A 23,514-nucleotide genomic window follows, 5' to 3' on the forward strand; every position below is an offset into this window, starting at 1 on the left:
ACTGTGAAAGACTTATTTTCCCATGTAGAGTCACCAGATAAAATTCTTGAAACTGAGCAGACTTTGCTATTAGTATGCTTTGATTTTTGCATTTTAAAAATGAAATGTGATTGTTCGCCAGATGTCTTCCACTTTGCTTTATAGCACATGAGAGCAGCTTTGATGCTATTCAATGTCAATGTCTATTGAATGTCAGCCTGTCTTTATGGGCAGCATCAGATTATACCAAGCCAGCCAAAATTGAAACTTTATATACTTAGACTTCATTATAAAAGAATGTAATCTATTTCAAAACAATGTCCATCCATCCATTTTTTTTACAACGGCTTAACCAGTTTGAGACTAAAGAAGAAGTGACAGGTTTGAAAATAACTATAGCAGATGGACAGTAGTTGAAAGGGATGTCCTTAAGAAACTGGATATAAAAATCCAGCTAAGACTTTACACATGGCCTGACAGATGCCTTCAACTGATCCATCTACTATTTTACGGAGCTTAATCAAAAATAGTCTTCTTGGAAGGGTGGCTGTCAAGAACCCAATCTTAAGGAAGGGAAACGAGGAGAAAAGACTGAGCTATGCCAAATGACACAAAAAGTGGACTGAAAATCAGTGGCAACAGGTGTTATGGAAGGATGAATCCTCCTCAGAGCCCGGACCTCAACATTATTGAAGCAGTGTGGGATCATCTTATGTTTATGTATTTAGCAGACGCTTTTATCCAAAGCGACTTACAAATGAAGATATAACAAGCTATATAAAAGCTAAGAATAAACAACATAGAAGGAACCCACTAGTCTGACTCTGTCAGAGGTGACAGAGTAGAGATAGGGTGCAGGTATAGACGGAAGTGCAGAAAGATAAAGTGCAGAGATAGAGGGGGTAGGGAAGTACAAGATAAGTTCTAGGATAGGAGGTGCTCTCTGAAGAGCTCGGTTTTCAAGAGCTTCTTGAAGATAGACAGGGACGCCCCTGTTCTGGTAGCGCTCAGTAGGTCATTCCACCATCGTGGGACGACACATGAAAAGAATTTGGATGGTCTTAGGCGTGGTGTAGGCACTGCTAGACGACAATCCTGGGACGAACAGAGGGACCAAGTTGTGACATAAGCCTTTGCAAGAGCATTCAATTAGATGGGAGCCGTTCCATTAAGCACTTTGTAGGCTAACACCAGTGACTTGAATTTGATGCGGGCGGCTAAGGGTAGCCAGTGGAGTTCAATGAACAGAGGGGTGACGTCTTGACAGAGTATCTTGACAGAGAACGAAAAAAAAGGCAGCCAACATCCAAAGAAGAGCTTTGAAATGTCCTTCAGGGAGCCTGGATAACTATTCCTGAAGACTACTTATTCATATTTATGTCTGCATATGTTCCAATAAATCGCTGCACTTATTTCTAGTTTTCTTGGCAGTATAGAAATTAATTGAAAGATGGCTCAAGACTTTTGTACAGTACTGTATGCTGATATCTAGTTTAATATCTTTCTGTATGGGTTACCTTCTTTTCTGTTTTGAACTGTATGTGCATTTTACCCACACAGGAACTCACCAACCGGCATCAAGTTTCTTTCCCATCCTCTTCACTTCACCGCTTCACTCGACACAGTTCGTGGGCAGTAGCAGCTAGCATGCTCTCTCAAGATGACCTGTCTCAGAGTTTACTTGCGCAAGCCCCCTTCCAGCTCTCCTGAGGCACCATCCTTCCTCCTTAGTACATATGGTGAGGTAAATTTCTGTCTTTTTAAAGAAATGGTACTATCTGTAGAATCTGATTGTTGGTTAAAGGTTTTAGAGGTAAATCTGTTGTAGCATGGATCAAAAGTGTGTACTGTTGGTATATTTGCATTATTTATGTCCACGACTCATTTATTCATTTTAGGGACTGTGAAGGAATGTGTACATGTTCAAGTTTCGTTCAAGGATTGTGCCATGTAGGTCTGATACCAGACGCTCAATCCTTCAATGTGTCCACAAAGAGAAACATATAGATCATAGTGCAAGTAGGCTCAGATGTAGTAACATGTCCCCTGGTCTGGTAATGAGAAATCCCCCCTTATCTGGTGACATTCTGAATCATTAATGGGGGGTATTATCCAGATAGGGGGAGGGTGCACCTTCACTGTTTACTGAGACTAAAGCCTCATCCATTATCTAGTGTTTATCAGTCGAGACAAATTAATATGGATAAGGTATTACAGGGGTGTGGTTAGAGTTGTGGGGTTGACTTTTAAAGCTCTTTTGGATGTGTGAGGAGGAGGTTGTGGGGTAAGTTCTTACTGTAGTGGAACTTGACAACAACATCTGGGCCTTTGACGTTAACAAATTGTATATTCTTCATGCTGAAATGGTGTCTTTGATATGTAAGAAAACAGCTGTAGCCTCCAATGAATTAAGGGAAAATTATTTCTGTTTTCTCAGAGAGTTTCTTCATCACATCATCCATTTCCAACATAATCAAACCCATTAGAATTGCATGTACCATTTCAAAGCATCCCTATCTTTACCCTCTCAGAGAATATATTAAAGAATATAACAAGCTACATCAGTAATAATGTCAATAATCCACTTTATTGCTGTTTATTTTAGAATTAATGATCACAGAAGATTGTTGTGTAGGATTTAGTGACATCTGACTGTGAAATTCAAACCCACTGGATAACTCACCCTCGACTCTGTGTCTCCTTCCAAGCGTCTAAGAGAAATGTTTTTGTCAATAAGGTATAGAGCCGGGGTTTGACTTGCCTGTCCAAGGATACTGTAAAAACATAGTGGTACAACGTAGTGAACTTTGTGGAAGAAGATCATAGAATGGATATAATTGACGGAGCAGCCTCCAGGTTTAAAAAATGAAGTGCCTTAAATCTGTATTTTGACTACTGGCCAATTGCAAAAATAAGTCATATTGTAAAAAGGACTACGAGAAAAGGATTTTTCTCCTCTCTTGATTTGTTTCCCCTAAATATTTCCCATGTGACTTTATGATCTCATTAGCTAGCTTTACAATTTGCTTCTGGTATCCTGTTTCAAAAGAGGAAGACCGTGACTGCTTGAATGCAAGTCTCAAAGCTTTGAAATATGGGTCCACAAACCAATGAGTGACATCACATTGACTTTGTCTATCTTTTTGTTTTGTCTATGAAGATTACCTGCATCATCTGTTGATTTTTAAGGGCTTGTTCTTTAATAAAGAATACACAACTATTCTTATTTTTGCATGAATCTAGACTAAAATAAACCTAATTTTCAAATATTGTATTGCATTTCTGCCAATACAAATATGTCTGTTCGTGTATTTTAGTTGAGACATGCAGAAAGACTAATGTATAGGATGTGTGCTGGCTGTGAAAATGTTCCTTTGGCACACTAAAGGCTTATCTTTCTATCTTTAAATTGTCTCAGAGGAGCTGTTTGCTGCTTTGGAAACACATTTGCTCCGTACGGCACAAAAAAAGCTGTTGGGGGTTTAACTCCAAAGTTGGGTTGAACACCCTTTTTTCCCCCTTCATCATTGCCACAGTAGTCGTATGTCGGACCTCTGCTGTCTTCCACCAGGATATTTAGTAGCTGGAAACTAGTCAAGACAAGAGAATACTAGCTATAATCAAAACAGACCAAATCCCTTTTACACCCGATATCAGACACTTAATCTAAAACAATAAGGTTAATAGTGATGTCATGTTATTGTATGCCTGATCTTTGCACTTGGGTTCTCTCGTAGTTAAGTCTGACAGTATGCCCTTTCAGAAGTGGGTCAAATTTGTCTGCGAGCTTTCAGAAATCTACTTTTGTTTGGTGCAGTGTGCCTTTGAACCCCTTAGAGGTATATATATTTTTCGTTTTTAATGCCATAGAGTGAATTAGAGCCACAAACCAGGTGAAGACCTAATGCCTTCGCTTACTCGAGGGTATCTACAGTACAGTTTTCTCCTCTGTAAAGTGGACTTCTAGTCCAAGATATGATATGTGTCTTGTGATTGTTGTGTTTGACATACAAATCAACAAGACCATGCAGAAGCATGCACACAGAGAGACTGCTAAAAGCTATGCCACAAACACTTTTTGCTGCCGGTTGTAACAGAAAATGACCCTTTTGTTTGTTAGATGACAAGTGATTTGTGAGGTTTTTATGCATAACTACACATCATTATTTCACCTAATTATTTCCTTTTATTTTTCTTGTTTAAAAGTTATTTCTCATCATATTCACATTCACACATCTTGGGCACTAATGGTCTTTATTTAAGTTAGGAAAAGGACAGCAGCCTCACAGCAAGATCAGCAACTCCAGGTTTGATTTCCAGCTGATACAAAATTATCCATAGGTGTGAGTGTGAGCGCCCGGCCACTGGGGAGCACGAGCCAGTGTATTTCTAGTGCCGGTCCCAAGTCCGGATAATAGTTGAGGGTTGTGTCAGGAAGGGCATCCGGCGTAAAATGTGCCAAATCGATGATGTGAGACTCGCTGTGGCGACCCCTGGCTGAAAGAAGAAGGAAAAGGACATGGGAGAGAGGATGACATGCAGCAAAGGGCCAGAGTAATGAGTTGAACCCAGGATAGCTGCAGTTATGGACTGTAGTTTCTGCACAGGGGGCACCTGTTCAACCACTTGAGCTACTGGTCATTGTTCTCTCTTGAAGCTGACTAAATGCTTGACTGGCTCTAGAGTTTTACACAACAAGGATGACACGGTCACAACATTTTAGGTGGTCTGTTTAGCCATCATAACTGCCCCCAGCCCCTGACATGTACTTTGCTGTAGACCAGCAAAGAGCTAGGGCTAGAGTAGCACTGATTTTTTTCTGTGCTGGAGCCAAAACATTAGTGAGAGAAATGGATAGAACTGGTTCTAAGTTAGGCTCTGGCTCAGAACTAGCTCTGCAGAAGAGGTCTTAACCAAATTCAGTTTTGTGAAGAGTACAAGACTGTCTGAGCTGTAATATAGATGTAAAGAGAACTGAATCCAGGATTCAGTGACTATGCCTGTTCTTGTGCAGCCCACCTACACCAGTGTTTCCCTTGCTGGTTCCACCTATGAGGCATTTATCTCTGGCTTCTTTCACAGAATGGTTAGTCCACCAATGACTGTGTTTGATAGACGGAAGTCCTATTTTTGTCGTAATTGAAGTGCACAGAGCATTTCAAATTCTTAGATATTAAGCAATGCAATTGTCTATTAGAGAAAGGAAATGTGCAGTCTTTCAGATAATGAATGCTTCTTTCAGTCAGTATGCACTGGCATCTGATATACAGGTGTTTCTCTCTGATGATTAAAGGGACATAATACATTTAATCTTTGTTCCTGATTAAAGAGTTAAGTTTCACTAGTTTTGGCAGATAACTGGAAAGCAGATGACTTTTGAGAGGTTATGTAACAAGCTTGTTAAAGGATATTCAGTGAAGTAAGGAGAAGACACCTTGACCGTCTCTTATCAGATCTGCTCTTTGTTCTACCCCGGATCAAATAGGATGAATTGGCACTTGCCCCAGGTGAAAACTTTAAATCCTTTGCACTGCAGTTTCCAACTCTTTAAAATGCCTCTTGTTCTCAGAGAAAATGTTACTGAGCAGGGATTAACAATGTTCTCTTTTCTGGCTCCTCTTTGCTGATAATAGCTGCTTTAACTGTCAAATACAGACTTGGCCTGGCCTCACCAGATGCTTTTCAGGTGAAGGTTTTCAGCTAAAAACTGTAGGAAAACTGTAGTACATAAACAGGAAACCCTATTATGGTAAAGAAGAAGGAATGAGAGGTCGAGTTTTTTTTAAGAATTCTTATTTACAATATAACCTTCTCGTCAGCTGGAACATTGTCATTTTGCTGTTTGTTTGGTAGTTCGAAAATGTGTTTTTTGTCAAAAAGAAATTTCCTCTTGCATACTTTAATTCACTGCTCATCCCATTCCTAAATTGATTTAGCCATCAGAAAACAAGGCCAAGTTAAGAAAGGACTGGACACAACCTTTGTCTCCATGGTGCTAGACATGCAGCTTGATGCAAGACCTTGGTGCTTCTGGGCAAATTAGTTGAGATTTGAATTGAAAATGAACAAGCATAACCACAGATTTTTTGAAAAAGTAAACACTCACTGTGTCATGTGCATACGCTTGTATGAAACACCCAGAACCTGCCGGTGAAAAGAAACATAAACATGGTTTGTTAGTGTGCAGACCCGCCTGTTCTCATGACCTCTTATTGGACAGGCCACAGCACTTTGTGGCCTAATTGAGCTGTCACATGAACAAGGATGTGCTCAGCGGGGAAAAGGTCAGATAGGGAGCTGTGTGGAAGGCAGTAAATTGAGTTTGACTTTACTTGATGTCAAAATTTGACAATCCTAACATGTTGAGCATGGTTTGCAGCTTGAATAGCCACAAAATTATTGTTTTTTTTTCAACATTTGTGCTGGCATTTGTCCCATATTCATGTATTGCTAAATGATGGTGGGGGACACTTTGAAGACTTTTTCTAGTTTAAGTATAAGTAGAGAAAACACTAAAAGTTATGCAAGAATTCAAGTTTTTACATTTTTTTTATTTTATGTTATTTTTTTCTAGCAGGTAAAATAAAGGTGTTCTGTAATAGCCAGGGTCTTTAGTACGCTATGTCTGTATTATAAGCAAAAAGTAGAAAATAGCTTTTCTCATCAAAGTAATTCATATTTTATGTAACACAGTGGTTTAAGGTAAAGAACTATTCTTTCCTGATTTCTATCCTTTAGTGTAACCTGTTTTGCTGCTTAAGAGTGCTGCTGAATGTTAGAATACATGTTGAGGGGGCTAATTACTTTCAGTGCAGCTATGAAAACTCTCACTTTAGACCTTTTGTTATATGGTTTTATCTAAACGATTCTCTCTTTTTATTTCTGTAAACATTCTAAGGTTTGATTTCCCTTACACTGGAGGCTAGTTTTTCTCTTGACCTTCCTTGACCTGAATAAGTTTGACATTTTGAATACTCTCTGAGGATGTCAACTTTTCCAACTGAGGGTGCATTGAGTGCGTTTCTAAAGAGCCAAAATAGTAGACAAAGAAAAAGGGAGTGCATATTTTTGTGATATATATCCAAGGCAACTTTACATTTACGTACCATTTGCAGTGATCTGTTACGGTGTAAAAAGTTTTGTGACATTCACATGACGTTAACAGCCGAGACAGCTGTTTGCCTCCTGGTCGATGTTTCCATTTAGTTTTGAAGCATGAAACAGACTTTTGCTGTTCTCAGAGCATGAAGCCCATTTATCTTGCTGATCCCCGACTTTTCAGTTGCAGTAACTGCTGAGGTTTAAGTTCAGAGGAAGACCCAAATGCATTACTTGTGGCAGACAAACAAATGTATATAACCAAGAGGGACTTTAATGAGATTTATGTTGGCAAGAAATACAACAAAAACAACACACTCTCGAACTCACACAAACTATAGAAATACAGGAAATGCAAACACATTCACAATACTCCTGTCTGTGACTCCCAACGTGCCATCTTGAATAATGTGTCAATACCAAAAATCCTTATAGAAGAACGAAGAGAGAGAAAAGTTCAGTAGAAGCAAGGATACAATGAAACTTTTCTTGTGAATTAAATTCAAAGCAAAGATATACATTGTCAGGAACACTGCTCTGCTCATTTGAGATAATAAAATACAGCAATAACGAACTAATGCCGTTTTAGAATGACTGCTCAGCAAGAAAGCAAGGATGTCTCCTTGAGTCAAGATCCGGGTGCATTTCCAGCTGTTCCACATATTTTTGACCTGGCTGCAAAAGTGGCATAAGGCAGCTACGGCAGCTAGATGTGCATTTGCAAAGCTATGCATAACACTAAAACTTGCTGATGTTTATTATTGAGTTCAAAGCATTGAATGTGCCAAGTGCAACCTCTTAAAATTGTTATCACGTGTGTTCAATAATTGAGATCAAAACCATGATCTGTTTCCAGCCTCAAACTCCAAAATCATAAAATCTAGAGTATTTTTACATGAACAGTCTTTGCAGAAGACGGTATTAGCATGATAGCTGCATGGAAGTCCCACATCCATGAGTGTGTGTATTGAAATGCAGTTACATGTGTTTGTGCACATGTTGACTCCCAGCACTGTCTTGTCTGCCATGCCCTATTAAGTCACACCTGTTCGAGGCTGTACCCTCAACTTTGAAAATGTTAATGGTCTGGTCTTACAGGTCATCTAACATCTGAAATGACCGTCCTCTTCTTCTACCTCCTTTTTCTTCCCTTCTTTCTCACTTAAAACCTTTGCCGGCACACATTTCAGTAACCTCAAATTAATTGATATATATAATACATAAGTTATATTTTTCTGTATTTATCCAAGGTGAGGTTTGTTAAAGTATAGAGGTAATTTGCTTATTACAGGTACCATTTTCCATGTTGTCATGTGTAGCTTTTTTTTTATGAATAAAGAAATATCTTTGTGTAGGACATACACAACCCCTGCTTTTGGTGCTGCCATTTTTGCTACACACATGAATACCTTTTAAACAACATTGTTAGGATGTTGACTGCTTAAACCAGATGAGTTTACAATCAGAGTTTTCCAATAAACAGGAACTAAGTTCAACTGACCCCTCTGCACTGTGCTTATGTCTTTGTTTTTTAATCCATGTGTGTGGAAAGTATTTTTGAGAAGATAATCGAGATAAGTAGCTTGTTAATGTACTTTTCATTGTTATTCCGTATGGATATTACTGCAAAATCAAGGTTTATGAATTCAGCTAAAGATACAAAACAAGAAAAAGAGCTACTGAGATTTTCTACCAACTCAAACTTTGTAGTTATATTACATAAAAAAAGTTCAGAAACTGTCCTTTTTTCTACAATTCACACCAGATTTCATTTAATTTAATCCAGCCAACCCCCTCAAAAAAGATAATAAGAATTGAATCTTCATCTCCTGAAACTCTTCTGTAAGTCTGCACTATCATCCATTTGGTTTGGTTTACTGTATAGCTACAGTGTGATAGAGGCTGGTTTTGGGATGTTTGAAACTGCCTCATAACTACTTTTATAGGAGGCATGTTCAGACCAGGAAGATATTACTAACAGTGTTTTCACTTCTCACTTTGTTCCCCTACCGCTACCAGGAGCACAAAACCATGCCAAGTTCAGTGTGGGAACGACAAACATCCCTTGTACCCAAGCTCTGAAGTGCCAGCAGCGTTATCACACAGTGAGGCTCCTCCATTTTAGCTTTAGACTGTGCTCTTATGAACAGGATTAATTTAGGGTAACACAAAGCCAATGTTAGCCGTGGCCATGTCAACATGGCTAATAAGTCTCCTAGAATTGGTAGAAGCACTGGGAGGCTTACTGGAAAGGACAGAAAAAGAGAACCTGGCAGACTAAAGGGAATGAGAGGGAGAAAATTTGACAGGTCACATACAGTGGACAAACAGACATGATACAGCATGTTTTTGTCTCTGTGTGGACAGTCAATGAATTGTTCAACTGTCATTATTCATCAAAAGATTATAAAAGAAAAGATAGCTGTACAATAAACTCTTTATACTGCAAAGTATGGAAGCTGAGAGTAGCTTTGCCAGCATTTTTATTTGTTATTCTGATGGCATAAAAGTTGATTTTTTTCTTTTATCTCCAGATAAAATATTTTTCCGTTGAAAAATGTGACATTATCTGCATTTCTCAAGAAACCTATGTTTTGTTTTCTCGAGATATCGCCATATAGTAAATAACCTGTGATCATGAAAAAATAAGCTAAATAAGCTTTGGTTTCTCCAGATCGCGAGGTGATCATGGCGAGCTTGAAAGTGAGCAGTAGCTGTGCTAATTTCATTGTTCGTATGCTGCACTTAATTGAATAGCTGCTCTTGAGCACAGACATTAGCGCATGTGAGCATAGATGAGAGTTTAGCCAACTCCTCTAAGCTTCAGACAGAAGCTGCACTTCAGATCATTCCACTGTTTGTGGTGATACTTGAGAAATTTATCTTGAGAAAGCAATTCTTGTTATCTGGAGATAACAACATAAACATACCCATTATTACGATTAAACAGTCCTTGTTAACCTGATACATAATTAGTTTGACACAATTAACTCATTATTGCCGCCAAATGAGCTCTGTTATCTCGAAAATAATGAGATGATCAACTTGTGATCTTGATGATGCTATTAGAAATGTTCAAGCATAGCTTCTCTTAGCCTCCACAGCAAACAAAAAACAAAAATGTCTTCTGAAAATAATAATGAATAATAAAGGGACAAACAGATTAATTCCTTAGGCTCGCAGCTTAAGGAAAGGAAGATTCTGCTCTGAAGTCTGGGGGTACACCTCCTAAAGCTCCTGCAGGGGATAATAAGGCATTCCCAAGTTGAGAGACAATCACCAGAATGCCTTTAGTCCACACTGGAGGATATAACCAGAGTACCTCACCTGGGAGGAGCCTGAGCCTGGTATGCACTAACCATCTCTGGCCTCCTTACGATACAGAGGATCAGCAATTTTAATCAGATGCCCTTTCGTATGGACTGAGCTCCTCTGCCCAAACACACTCCTGAGTGAGCTCTTTTCTGCAGCTTGTATCCACAATCTTATTGCATTGGTCACGACCCACAGCTGGTGACTTCAAATGAGGGTAGAATTGTGCAGTTGTGCTCAATCACCAGTTAGTCTCCTGCTCCCCTTTTCTGCTCTCATGAACAAAACCCCGATACACTTAAACTCCTCGACTGGAGTCGAAAACTCATGTTTTTTCATTTTTGTCTTTGACATAATGAATTCCTGATTCTCTTTACTCCAGCCTTGACCATTATGTAATCAAAACCTTAACGCTCTTCTAACTATCACCCTAAAACCAGGTTTCAACCCTCCAGCTGCCCTTTAAGATTGTGGAGTCGAGCGCTGTCAGATCTCACAAATGTTGTGGCTTCTCAGCCTCTAAACCAATGAATATATTGTAAAACAGTGTGCACACTCACACGCACATACAATACAAACGTTCCTACATACTGGAGGCTATTTGACCTTTTGGTGTTGTATGTAGGTAGCACTTTAAAAAGAATGTTGACTTGTGTTTTGTTTGCTGCGAGTTTAATATCTTGTTTTTCAATGTCTGAAATTGAAGTGAAATGTAGTGATGGTGATCTGAAAGCAGATTTGACTTTTTGGGAAAAAAATTATGCTCATGTTATCAAATATGTTGATGTATTAGTTCTACATTTTGGAAAAATTTTCTTATTACTTTAATTCTGAGAGTTTGATAGAAAAAGTGATTTCACTTGCACATCTGTCATATACAAATCTACAGACAGGAGATTAATATTTCCAAACATGAAGACTGGAAACAGGACAGTGCTGGTTTTAAGCCTGTCTTGGTATTAATGAGTGGCTGGGTAGTCTCTCTCTTTGCCAGGTACAGCACATTTGTGAAATGAGAGTGCATAACAGTGCATAACAGTGCTCAGTTATCGGTCCAGATTAGTAACATCTGCATTATGAAAAATAAAACACTGACAGTTGTTAAACTAGTTGTTATCAGAGCACCCTCTGAGAGTGAAGCATTTAGAAAGAGATAGAAATGAAACAATCAATGTCTACATTCTTTCTCCCTCCAGTTGGTATCTGAGAAAGAAAATCGAATTTTCAGAAAGTGTCCTATCTTTTCTTGAAATAAAACTTAACACATAACAGCGATGTCCTGTCATAACCTTTCTTCTTTCATCTTTATAGGTCAGCTCAAGCTGTCAATCGTCCAAAAGCATGAAGTACTTGTTGTCAGCGGTGAGTTGTGTTAAAGGATGTTTATACAGTGAGTTAGTGTTGTCCTTTTTAGTGAAAGTAGTACAGTCTGTGTCTGCTTGCAGCTGATGCAATTTCAGTGATATATTTTCCATAGTACACAGAAAATTAAAAGACAAGGCAGCTTTATTTTCATGACAAACCACATGAATTTTGTATGGCACAGTGCAAATCACTGTTCAAACCACTGCAGGCCAGCATTAATGATTAAAAGTGTTGGTTGGTGTGTACATTGATCCATCAGAAGTGGTTGTTTATTTTAGTTTCCCTGCAACCGACGCCGAGCAGCATTCTATTTCTGTTTGTGATTCTCCATCTACCCTCTAAGCGTCCTTTATGCCCCTGCCATTTTTCTGTGAAGGGCCAATTACTGCTCAGATTCCAGATAATATGAATGTCTCAGAATGAGTTCATGTACAACACCACAACACCAGAGCAAAATATGTCTTCTAAAATGATGTAAAGCTGGATAAACACCTCTGTACGAAATCAGAAAATACGTAAAACTCATATTTATAGCATATTATTTATTTACAGCATATTTATTGATGTTGTATCACTTCATGAAAAAATATCCAATAGTAAAATGTCCTCTCCAGTGATAAAAGCAGACAATAGTGGATTAAATCTTAAAGTAGTCACACAATTTGGAGATTTTTCTGTAGTATGCCGATTTTCCTTTCTGAGCTCTCAGCTACTGGAAATATTTAATGACTTCCTCAAATAATTTTCTCAGCTTGTTATTTCAGCAGCCAGGCATCGTTTCTTATTGCTCCAATGCGAAATGCAAAGAAAAAAAAACATGAGCAAGTAAAATGGTATCAAACACTCAGAGCATGGCAGCACTTTTTAGTCCAGAAGATATAGCTTGTTCAGTACACACGATAAAGATGCTTTTACATTTTGTATCTGCTTTTCCAGTAGCACATGTGTATGAATAAGAAGTAAACAAAGTTCAAAATAGTTATGTTGCAACATTGTGTGCATTTACAAATACTACAGACTGTACATACTTGTAACTAAGAGTACTTCATTCCCTGGAGTTGGAGGCGGGGTTGTGTAAATACGGCACCATGCACTTTAACTGGTAATATATGCACTTTAATAATTGCACAGGCACTTTGGTAAAGCATTCAGACTTTATTGGATTTGCACAAGACAGTTTGCACATTGCATTTTTTTTGTTAACACTTGGTATAAATATAGTTATCATTTACTGACTGCTTTCTATATTTATTGTCCCTCTTTTAAAATGTTAACTGTGCTGGTAGGTGCTGTGATAATCACATGGTTCCACCTGCAAGAAAGGGACATGAGATTTAATGTGCATTTGTGTGGCAATTGAAATGCTAAGATGAAGTAATGTGACTATCTAATGTAAATGTTGAGGAATAAATGTGCAATAAGATGTAAGACATTGTATACATCTTACTGTTAAGTCAGACGGAACACATAGTCAAGCTCTGCCCAACTCCAGTAAAAAGCTGATCTCAATTACATCTTAATCAGCAGTTTCCCTTCTGCACACTCAATTGATAAGAGTGCACTTTTTAAGTTATTTTTGCCCACCTACTATGGCTGCCTCCTCCTTTAAAAATGTATCTCACTTATCATTATCATCATAGGTTCTGCTCTGTCCTGTAGTTTGGGGGGTCCCTGACTCAGGATTTTCTTGTTTGCACATATAAGGGCACAGAGGTCCCAGAACAGAACCATCCATTCAGTTACTATGCTCACTCAATCAAATTCAGGATCGTAAGGGGGTTGATGGGGCGGACAGAGTTTATCCCAGCTGTCATTGTGCGAGAGGCGGGGTACACTCTGAATGGATAGGTCACCAGTCCATCACAGGGCCTACACAGAGACAAACAACCATGCACACTCAAATTCCTACAGACAATTTAGAATCACCAATAACTAACTACCACACACCCTGCCGCCCTCCAGAACAGAACCGTAACGCCTCATAAACTACTATCACCAGTGTAGCTGAAAATAGATTGAAATGAGACATAAAATTTGGTATTAATTCAGTCAAAATCCAGCAAAGTCTGTAAGTAAACAGCAAACATCACACATTCTATGGAAGCTGAAAATGAGTAGAGGACGACTTCTACAATAGGGTAATGATTCTGAACATACCTAAAAATAAACAACAGACAACATCAAGAGACAGGCTGAAGGTTTTTCCATGGCCTTACAGTCCCCTGACAAAGACATCATCTAAAATCCTCAGGCTAGACTAGCTGTCATCCTCTAAAGAAGAACTCAAAGACTATGAAATTAGTTGTGATTCTTGCCCAAGGCAGAGTTACTAAGAACGCCAACATTTGCTTTGTGATACTTTCCTTTTTTGATTATTTTGAAGCAACAAAATGTGGGAAAAGATGCGCTGTAGAAATCAGACAATGAATTTGGTATTTTACTTGTTTAGCTGTTGACAGTGACACTACATGCATGCCACTGTAAGATTTATGCCAGAAGTATTTGCCAGAGTTTTTTTGTTCGTTATTAGCAATATAACATTTTGACCAAGCTTATGAAAGTGGTAATTGTGTTTGGAGAAGCAATAAGTAGAAGTTCTAAATAGATCAGCTGTATTTATTGTTCTCATGGAAAAAAAACACACAAAAACATTAATTTCCGCTTATTCCCATCAATCCAGATACAATGTACCACAATGACGATACAAAATATTTGGAACGTTTTTAAATTGAAAACTAATTGAAAACAAAAGCCAGATTTACATAAAATCTCAGACAGTTTACCAGCAGTGAGAATGTAATTATGAAGGCATCTGAAGGAATCTGTTTGAAGAAAGTGAAAAAACAATTATGTGAAGGCGGAAATTAGGGAAAAATAACTGGTGCATTTTATGTGCCCAAAAATGGAAAAAGTGGAAAACTACCAACAGATGTTCTAGATCTGGGGTCCTAGTAGAACTCAATAATTAGGGATAAAAGGTCTTGGTCTTACAAGAATCCAACAGCCCAGAGTTGAATCCCAAGCGTTTTTGTGGTGATGGAAGAACTATACTAATCATGCTTTATAGTAGAGTGACCAGATAGAAACCATTCCTCTCTTAAAGACACATACAATCCTTTTGGGAATTGGCAAAAAGGAGCCTGAATAACTCTCAAACCTCGAGAAGCAAACTTTCTGATCTGATGAAATGAAGATTGAACTGTCTGATCATAGTTCCAACAGCATGAATAATCTCATTAATACCGTCCCTACAGTTAAACAGGGCGATGGTGGGATCATTCTGTGGGGATTTTTTTACGTGGCAGGACCCAACAATGTTAATATGGAGGAATCCTAAGAGAATACCATGTGCTCAGAGTGTTCAGCATCTCAGGCTTGGGAAAAAAACATTTTCATATCATACAGGCAAAAACCTAAAGCACATCAAGAAGAAAACACATGAGTTTTGACAAGTCAGTGGAAGCTCTTTCGAGACCCAGCCACAGAAAGTTGAACCCAGTGGGGCAGCTTTGAAGAGGCCTGAAAACTGTTGAAGCTTGAATGTTTCTGAAAAAAAAAGAATAATTGGAGAAACCCTCAAGCTTGCAGGATCATTACCCAAAATACCCGATGCTGCTTTTCTGCGAAAGGCTCTATAAACTAGTACTGACTGCTAGTGGATAATCAGTAAGACTATTTGTTGCAGATTGAGCAGAAAAAAAGAAAATGAAACCATTTCATGATTAGTCTTCAACATAACAAAATGTGGAAAACTTGAAGACTCTCCATCAACATTGTAAATTTGTTCTCAGTTCTGGAGGCGCGGGATATGCTGAATGAGCAACAAGGATCATGTGACTCTTATGTTAAGGTATGTGCTGCACTTCAGACTTATGCAAAAACCCATCGTTGACCTTTCAATACAACTGTTTTTGTACTTTTGTTCTCCTGTGTTTTTCAGGTTGGCATGTTGCCCGACTGTGATCCTGGAGGAAGACAGAAGACTCGGATGGTTCCTCGCTGTAGGAACCCCATCTTTTTACAGACATTTTACTTGTAAGCATTTACACAGCTTGTATAACAATTGATTGGCCGATGTGTTATACCATTTTATGAGGTGATATTTTGTTGGTGTTGTTCCATTAAATATTCAGGTGAGTTATGTTTAAGTATAACAATGTGCTGCTTGGAGTACATAGTGTGCCTCAGACCCACTACACCAATCACACTTAAGTTTAATGTAAGTATAAATGTAAAGAGACGTGCTGAATGTAAGAAATGGGTTAATTGTTTCACTGATTTATGCATGTGTAACACATGACTTACAGTTCTGATCTTTCCATGTGTCATTGCGGCTGACAAATATATGTGCAAAATTGTGGGAAAAGGTCACATGATTTGTTTTGTTGAAACAAAAAAAAGAAAGACAGAAAGGAAGAGAACTTTTGCCTTGGGTCATTTGCGCAGACTTTGGAGCCTGTGTTTATTCACCCGTTGTCAGCTGGAGTTCAGTAATATGACAACAGATACCAAATGAGTGGAGTTCGTCTGTTCTTGTTCAAGAGGGAAGGGGATGAACCAGGGAAGAACTCAGAACTGTGTGCTATTGTTAAAGAAGGTCAAGCCTCAGGATAAGCAACAATTTTCTGCTCAAGTTTAGATGTTATCAGCATTGTTGCTTCTTTGCATCCGTTTACTGCCCACAGGCAAATCTGCATTCAGTTGTTTCACTGCACTGACCATGTATGTAATTGCACCACGCCTTGAATACACTTTGTTCTCTGTCTGAACAAACACTTGGAATTTGATATAAGTAGCCTTATTTTCTCCCCCTTGTTTGCAGTGTAGTCAGTGAGGAAGACCTTCACAAGAGACTGCTCTTCACAATGTGGAACTCTGACTCCACAACAAGGTACTGAACCTGCGGAAAAAGTTGAGGATGGTGATGGTGTGGATGATAACATGAGATACACAGAAGATGATAAAAACTGTGGTATTGATATATAGTAGCTGGTTTTCCCAGTAAAACTCATATTTTTAATTGGAAATATCAGGTGTGTCACATATGCACAGACATAAAGCTTCTTGCTTGAGCAGCAAAATGCCATTTTATAATTGATGCAGCTGCCTGCCGTATGTGTTTGTCTTTGTGGAAGCGTTTCTTTTATATGCCTGTCTCTGAATCTGGCAGAGTGAATGTGTTACTTTCGCTTCCCTGCCTCAGCAAACTGAAGCCAAAACCATGTCATTGCTGAATGTTTGGTCGAATGAGTCACAAATATTCCAGTGCTATGTTGTATTGAGAGGGCAGACAAGAAGCATTACTGTGTTCTGGAAACGCTGAAGAGTACTATTTTGAGCATGTTGTTTATAGTTGAAGGCTTAATGTAGAAGATTATCTGGGTGTCCGTCTGTTTACCTTAAAAGAAATGATTCTTGTTGACTTCAATTGAAAAACATACCGCATACTGGTAGTTTTTAAGAGTGTGTAAACAGACACTTTATTCTCGGGCATTCTTACACCAGCAGCTAAGTTAAGATCATGGAATGATTAAGAAGATAAAGACCTTTTTGAGACTTTTCTTTTAAACCTTTTTTAAAGACCTTGTTTCTGGGACACAGATTAAGAGTGATTTTCTGATTTTGGCACAGAAGTAAGCTTCATTCACACCAAATGTCTGCTTGGTATTAATTGGGAAATCCCGTTGTAGCAAATGTTTTAGGAGAGGTATTCATTTGATTTATTCTTGTGAATTTACTGAATACAATGTATGTCTAATTGCTAGAGTATGAGTTCTGTCATTTGATCATGTTTTAAAAAAAACAACTCCAAGTGTAATTTCCCCAAGAATTTGATTTAAAAAAAAAAAAAACCCAGATTGGGGTCTTCTTTATTGCAATATGTGTGCATTATTCCAAGGCATTTATATTCGTCAAACAGCAGAGAACCAAGGTTACTGTACATATTGTTGGATTAAGCAGACTTTGTTCATGTACTCCCACACAGAGCTGTTTCAGAATTCACTACAGATTCTCCAGACAATATTTGCGCTTTCTACAATAAACCAGGGCAGCATCTGTTCCGTGCAGACAGTCTGTCACTTCAGATGAGCAGGAATCATTTGACCACTTTCATTGGCAGCTGCTTCTGGAGCAGCTCAAGGAAAAAGCCTGAAGATCAATCTGTGGAGTCCAATCTCATGCAAGGAAAGCAACCACACAAGGCACTTAAAATTATGTGCACATTTGAGATATGAAAGGAGAGGTTTGAAGCCTATGTTAGATAGAGAATTATGTATCTGGAGCTTTCTTATATGTCCACATGTTCTGTTGTGGTTGTTCAGAAACACAACACAATTATGATTCTTAGCAGTGCTAAGAATCATAACCAGTTTCTCTGCAGGGTTGAGCTATAGCCATTAGCAATAGTAACACTGAGATGAAATGTCAGGGAATGTGCTTATTCCGGACGGCCTCCTGTTGTGCTGCTGTCGTCAGGGAAGTTGTGGGAAAATGTGCCTCTTCAGAAACACTACACTGAACATAGACAAAAGTGCTGCTCAAGCCAAACTCAGCTGATTTGATTTGTTTGCGCCTCTGTGATGTGCGGACACAATGGAGATTTATCAGATCCCTACTTACATGCCAGATGATTAATTCAGACAAAGGCTCTAGCCTCCCTGCAACCTACATGGACTGAATAATGAATTCAATCAACATCCCTCCAGTCAAACATAGGGCAAGTCCAGAAATACAGCATATATGCATACATACAGATTATTGCTCATTAGTACAAATACACTGTCATGCATTATTTCACTGTTGATATGTTATCGTACTGTCTGAGGAGCTGATCTCCTGGAAAATTGGGTTGTTATACCATACCTTAATGGTAAAGAAGAAGGCAAAGCTTGTGATTTACTTCTTGTTTTACATGCCTACCCCTACCGATGGAAAACTTTGGCAGTAGAAGATCACAAATAAACAGCTGATAATTTGTTTTTTCCTCAGAATGGTTGGAATCACTCTCTTACATAAGGTAAGTAGATGAGAAATCCAGCAGGCTCAGAGCAGCCCCCTGACCCTCCACATTTGGAGAAAACAATTGAGGGGTTGTGGGCACCTGCAAAAGATGCTTCCTGGGCGCCTTCTTTTAGAAGTATACCAAGTAAATGTCACTTACCAGAGGCCCAGGGGTTGATCAAGGGCTTGTTGGAAGAATTATATATTCCAGTTGGCCTGCAAGCAGCTAGGGAAGAGCAGGTGGAGACGGGGCCCACTGGACTTCTCTGCTCCGCCTGTAGCCCTTCAAATTTGAAACAGACTGAGCAGCTTGAGGAATAGAGATTTATTTACCTTATTTGGAAATAATAATAAAAAAACTCTAACTTTTAGGTTTTTTGTTTCTTATAAATTCAAAATTTTCTCTCCAACATAAGAGGCCATTTTCTCCCAAACTTACTGAGTTCTGCATTTGTTTACATTACTTTAAGTAACTTCTTTCAATGAAATATGTGCACCGGTGAGCTTGCTGCATCAAGATGTGCTTGGAAATGACTCAAACTAGTGCCCATGTTAATCACAGTTTCGGTCCATGTAACAGTGTGACTTAATGACTTGGTTTTGACCTTGGATGCTTTGGCTGCATTAATGGCAAGCTGGGTTGTCTGCTATTTTGTGGGATGGTGATTCGGCTTTGGCTTAGACTTTAATTTGTCAAGTATTTGGTCTCTTGAACATCTTTATCTAGAATAAGAGCTATCTAGATGTAAATGATTCTCTAGTGTTCTCAGTTAACAATATGTTTTTGTGAGTGGAACCAGGAAGAAGTTAAGGTGTTCATTTATCCTGATGACCAGTTTATCATCTAAACCGCATCAGCAGCTGTATTACCAGCTGGGAGGCTGTCGAGAACCATCTTTTTCAGGGACGCACACTTGAATCTTCCTACCCCAAACACCACTATACACACACACATACAAACTGCCATACTTTGTTGCTCATTAAAAAAATACGACAGTCATGAGATGACATGGATTTTGTTTTATTGTTTCGTGGGTCTTCATATGTGCTTTTATCCAGCCAACATTTCCAATCGTCCTTATACCCTCTATGTGAAAGCATGTTCATTGTGGCACTTTTATGTTCTAATGAACAAAAATGAAGAATATGCTGAAATGATCATGTTGATTTTATCATTTGGTCTTTTTCATTTTCCCACTTTTTGAGGAAAAAACACATTTTAATTGTCTGAACTGGATGAGATGAAACCCTGGTTTTGCTCAGGGGTATTAATTGATTTTCTTTTGACTGTCTGTCTCTCAACATCAACAGAGTGAGTGTGCTGCTTGGTTGCATGAGCTTTGGTGTGCGCTCCCTTATGGATGAAGACAAGGTAAATTTCAACTCAGAGGTTACTGGTCTAAAGACTTTCTGTAAATTGTGTCTTTTTCAACTCTCTATGCTTTCATGTCTGTATGTTTACATCTTAGCCATCAGACCATGAACTTAACAGTTTAATTTAGTGTGAATGAATTCCAATGACCTCAATAGGTGGAGGAAACACTTTTAGGTTACCAGTGTTACAGCAGCACAGTGTTGGGCTCATGTCTGAGTGTCTGAGTCTCTATAATAAAATATTTTTGGTCATGCACACACATATTGCACAGACATTATTTTAGTTTTGACAAGTAGCTATGTATTCACAAGAGAACACTGAAAACAACAATTGTTGAAAGAGAGATATTTTAAAATCTCATGAAAATGATTTGCTTAGCCTAAATATGATGGCAGCAACACATCTAAAAAAAAGTCTGGTAGGGGTCAACTAAAGGCTGAAAAATGAAGTGGTAGCAAAAATGAAACCGCTGGAGTAACATGTAGCGACATAGGTTAATTATTAACTGGTCAGTAACATGAGTGGGCATAATAGAGCACATACGAGAGGCAGAGTCTCTCTTAAGTAGAGATGAGAAGAGGTTCAGAAATCTGCCAAAAACTGCATGTACAAATTGTGTCGCAATTGTAGAATAATGTTCTGCAACAAAACATCGTTGAATATTCTATCACCTTTTGTGCATGATATCATCATAAGATTCAGAGAATCTGGTTTGCTGTGCCATCCAGAAATATAGGTTAAAACTCTATTGTGCAAAGAAGAAGCCATTAGTAAAGATTAACCAGAAATGTTCCAATCTCCCTTGGTAAATTCCTAAAGTTAATTTAAAATAGGCTGAGTGGAAAGTGGAATTTTAATTTGGTAAAGTACAGTTACATTTAGAACGAAATAAACTGTGAAGCAGGATGTGCTTGAGGGTGGCGCGACCCCCCAACTGACAGTTTGCTGCCATGGTACCCAGCCAGATTCAGGTATCGCTGGTGACACTTAGTGTAAAAAGATGAAGATGGTGGCACACAAAATGCACACTTTGATTCTTCAAAGCATTATTCCACAAATCAAACTGTGACATCACAGTAGTTACATAGAAGCACCGTTGTGGATCACATCCACCACTATTGCCAAATGGCCGTTTTTCAGTTTTACAGAAAATAATCAGCACCTTATTTTCCTCCGTCCTTAGCTCATGCTCCCAGTTTCCCCCAAGTTACGTGAGGTTCTGCATGATAGTTTTTTGCATGGTCTCGCTTTAAGCAGACGAACCACATAGCTACATAACCATGTTATAGCCGACATGAAAGTCACTGAAAGCGAAGTGTTAAAACTTTCTTGATGAGCTGAAGCATTTCAGACTTTAGACACTCAAACAATTCTTAAGGACTTGCAAGGCAAAGTTTAAAATCCAAAGACTTAAAACAGAGAGACAAAGACCACTTTATACACACACCTACATTTTGATAAAGACAAAATGTTGTGTACCTGGTGATAGCAGATGGATGGAGCAAAAGTTCAGGGATGCTTCACTGTGCAGGATAATCCCATAACTGCTTTTTTTTTTGCTTCGCTTTCACTGTTTAATTATTCAGCTTTAATTTATCCCTCTGTCTGTCCACTGCCACAGCAGATGTGCATGCTTTTTTTTTTCTTCCTGAAGCATACCCCATATTTCAAAAAGGAAACTCCCGTTTTAGTGGTTAGTGCAGTAGCAAATATTTGGCATGTAATACTTCTGTGCTTGAGTGTCATCATGTAATTTACCATGGCTTTGTACACATTTATATAGTTGGTAAATATCATCACTTTTATAGTACATGGTATCTTTTCTGTAGACATAAATGTTAAGATAACAGTCGTCTGCATACAGACCTTCTTGTTCTCTTCTAAGAACTCATCCCAGCATAAGCCATTTCTCTGCATGTACTGTGATTTAACATCCACATGTACATGGAAGGAAATTTCATTTTACTCAGGCTTACCGCGTGCTTCCTTTAACATTTATCTCAATTAATATTTAATTGGCTTAATATGCTAATTAGGGGGATTTAGCTTTGAGTCATAGGGAGAACTTTCTCCTCATCCTCCCCACCACATCCGTTGTTCTCTTATGTTGTTGTTTTCATTTATCATTTCCCACAAGCGTCTCTGTTTGCCTCCTCTGTCTTCTTGTTTAATTTCCGAGGCATTTTGGGCTCATAAGTGTTGGCATCTGTTTTGGCAACTGCTGTATTTACCTGTCACATCTAGTCATTAGTTTGTACCTCTTTGCCACGTTGTGCTTTTTTATATCTATGTCATTCTTCACTTTTTTCTTTTCATCCCTCTTCTTCCAAGCTAACAGCCCTTTTTATCCAAATCTTTTCCCCTCTTTCTCATGTGTGGAGAATTACGAAATGATGGCACAAATCCCTTTCTGACTTCCAGGACATATGCCCTCCCCTCCCCCCTCCTGTAAATAAGTTCACTGCCTTACCTCCCCCCTGTCCCACAGCCTGCAGAAATCTGTCCACTCAGATTAGATGCTTTAAAGATGAAGATTATTGTCACTATTCATAGCGCCACATTATTTAGTACAAAAAGAGTAGGCTGGTAGTGTGCATATATGTGTACTATGATAAATGTCGGTGAAATAATGTCAAAATTCAATATCTTATTGGTAAGACTGTGTCCATCAGGATTACAGTTCAGGCCCAATCTGCCACAGCTTGCATGATTATATGTAACACGCACATGCAGTAGTTACAAAAGAATAACATAAATGCACACACACAGACAGACAGACAGACAGACAGACAGACAGACACACACGCGCACACACACACATACCATCTGGTTCACAAGGCAGAAATGCAGAAGTAGGGGCATCAGCTGCTAGAATAAGCATTGTTGGGGTGTGTGTGTGTGTGTTCAGTTACAGCCCTGAGCAAGCACTGGACTCAGTCTGTGTGTGTGTGATTGCTTTTAGTTTATTTCTGTATCACACCTTTATGTGGTCATGCAGATGTAGCACATCAGCTAAGTCATCATGAGGTTGAATCCTTGAGGTAACGGATAACATTCACTTGTGAGATACTTACAAATGCTCATGCACACAGTCACTTTTTGTGTGTTTCTGCTCTAGGAGGTTCAAGGGTGGTACTACCTACTTGGGGAAGAGCTGGGGAAAAGGAAACACCTCAAAGTGCCAAAACAGCAGGGCCTCTACACCATTGGTAAGTAACCATAATGATTATTAGGTTGGAACACTGATGTTTAAGGCATCACATCCAATCTCAGTAGTTTTAAATGTAATTGGCTTCAAATAATTGTTCAGACTCTTAGAGCTTCTACCCTATGGTGTATTTTTTTTAATCAGAAGTTTTCCATTTAAATAAAGCTTGTTTTTT

The 23,514-nt window shown here is 38.7% G+C and overlaps 1 protein-coding gene across 1 annotated transcript in view; it reads left to right on the forward strand.

Moving 5' to 3' along the window:
* The window catches only part of bbln (bublin coiled coil protein), a 142,965-nt gene that overhangs the window by 106,099 nt on the left and 13,352 nt on the right, over positions 1-23,514 (forward strand). The window lies entirely within an intron of this gene.

The sequence above is a fragment of the Leuresthes tenuis genome, unplaced genomic scaffold (assembly GCF_036924035.1).
Source record: "Leuresthes tenuis unplaced genomic scaffold, fLeuTen1.0.hap1 SCAF_19, whole genome shotgun sequence".
Classification (NCBI taxonomy): domain Eukaryota; kingdom Metazoa; phylum Chordata; class Actinopteri; order Atheriniformes; family Atherinopsidae; genus Leuresthes; species Leuresthes tenuis.